Source organism: Rhinopithecus roxellana, chromosome 12, assembly GCF_007565055.1.
Source record: "Rhinopithecus roxellana isolate Shanxi Qingling chromosome 12, ASM756505v1, whole genome shotgun sequence".
Lineage (NCBI taxonomy): Eukaryota > Metazoa > Chordata > Mammalia > Primates > Cercopithecidae > Rhinopithecus > Rhinopithecus roxellana.
In genome coordinates this window covers 30,779,186-30,781,028 of record NC_044560.1, presented here as the reverse complement: position 1 = coordinate 30,781,028, position 1,843 = coordinate 30,779,186, and the positions used below count along the sequence as shown (strand labels likewise).

The 1,843-nt window shown below is 46.6% G+C and overlaps 1 pseudogene across 1 annotated transcript; it reads right to left on the bottom strand.

Moving 5' to 3' along the window:
• Nucleotides 1–1,086: 1,086 nt before the first annotated feature.
• LOC115892074 lies at nucleotides 1,087–1,630 on the bottom strand (annotated as a pseudogene). Its single transcript, XR_004051966.1, has one exon. The product of XR_004051966.1 is annotated as a protein S100-A11 pseudogene (transcript).
• Nucleotides 1,631–1,843: the final 213 nt, after the last annotated feature.

Genomic DNA, 1,843 nt, shown 5'->3' with positions numbered 1-1,843 from the left:
GGGCACAAGTGGCAGAGTCACATCACCTGGGTGCTGGGCCCACTGTTATATCCCAATACTTTTTGTGGGCAAGGCTCGGGCAGGAGAGGCATGTCACCTGTTTTTTTGGCCCAGTAGTAGGTTACAATCTTCCCAGCAGAAAGAAGAAAAGACTCACTACTTTTTTGCTGATGAATGCAGAGATACGTCACAATTTCCTTGTAGGTAGGGTCCAGACATAAGCCTCTAATCTAATTCCACTAATCCACACTAATTCCAACTCTGGCTCTGCCAGCTTCTTATGACTTATTGTACTTTTCATTTCTGTTATGCCCCCGGAATGAGTTTCACAGTGACTTTTGAAGCAGTTTGTCCACCTGCTTCAGATAAATGTTGCCCTCTTAAATCCAAGGGATGCTGTCTTGTTGAGCATATGAAGGCTTCCCATGAGTATTCCTCTCACTCCCATTCACTTTCTTCTGTAGCCTCCATTTTACTAATTGCTTTCCTGCCCTTCTCAATATGCATCAATACCTTCAAGGTAGTGGGGAGGGAAATCTAGTCCCCTTTTGGCAGTTAGCTGAAAAACGGGCTTCACATCTACTAAAAGAACATGGGAAGTGGAAATCTGAGACGAGAAATACTTTTTTTGTTGCTAGAATGCTCTTAGCAAGAGTCACTAGAGGTCAATGGAGTCGATGATATAGGCCGGGCCAAGGCCACAGGTGCAAGAGACCCATAAAACAGAGATCAAAAGTTAGGTGTGCATGGTAAGACTTGCTCATTCCAGCACCCCAAAGATGAAGAGGGGGCCACAGTTCACTCCAGTATCTCCTCTGTTCTTAAGTGGGTAACTAGCGGATCACCTACAATTAGTGATCAGCATCTTCCCCATAAGATCTCAGGAGTTGGGTGAGTTGGGGGAAGTAATGCAAGACCTCGGAAGTATGCCGACATACAAAACCCCCAGCCCAAAGGTCACACCGTGCACTTGCCCTTTAAGTCACCCACTTGACCCTCTTCCAAGTGTACTTTCCTTCCTTTTGTTTCTGTTCTGTAGCTTTCTTTTTTTTTTTTTTTTTTTTTTTTTTTTTTTTTTTTTTTTTTGTGTTTTAAAAAAGTGACATTGTTTTATTACTATTGGCAGGTGGGGCCTGCATGACGTGGTTGGTATGCTGGGGCCAGGGGATGTGTGGGCTATGGGATGATGAAAGAAAGGCTGGAAGGAAAGGGGATGGGTTTGAAGGCGGCCCAAGGGTCCTCAGATCCGCTTCTGGGGGAAGGGACAGCCTTGAGGAAGGAGTCATGGCAAGCCATAGCTAGGCCACCAATCAGATTAAGAAATTCTGAGAAATCTAGCTGTCCATCACTGTTGGTATCCAGTCTCTTCATCATGCGGTCAAGGACACCGGGGTCCTTCTGGTTCTTTGTGAAGGCAGCCAGTTCTGTATTCATGAAGCTTAGGAACTCCGTCTTGGAGAGAGTGTAGTTATAACCATCCTTTCCAGCATACTTCTGGAAAACAGCAATCAGGGACTCGATGCACCGCTCAGTTTCTGTAGGGCTGGAGACTTTCGCCATGTTGGAGCTGAGCGAGGCGCGGGACGCTGTGGCTGGGAGCGGCGCTGAGAGCTCTGCGCGCTCGGCGTGCGGGTCTCCATTCTGTAGCTTTCTAATAAACTTTTACTGCTGCTCTAATACTTGCCTCAGTCTCTCCTGCTTTATGCCCCTCAGTCGAGTTGTTTCTTCTGAGGCAAGAATCGTGGTTCCTGCAGACTCATACCCATATGAATTCACTTCCAGTAACAGGTAACAGGTAGGAGAAAAGAGTAACATCACCTAGGTGCTGGTCCAGAAATATGTC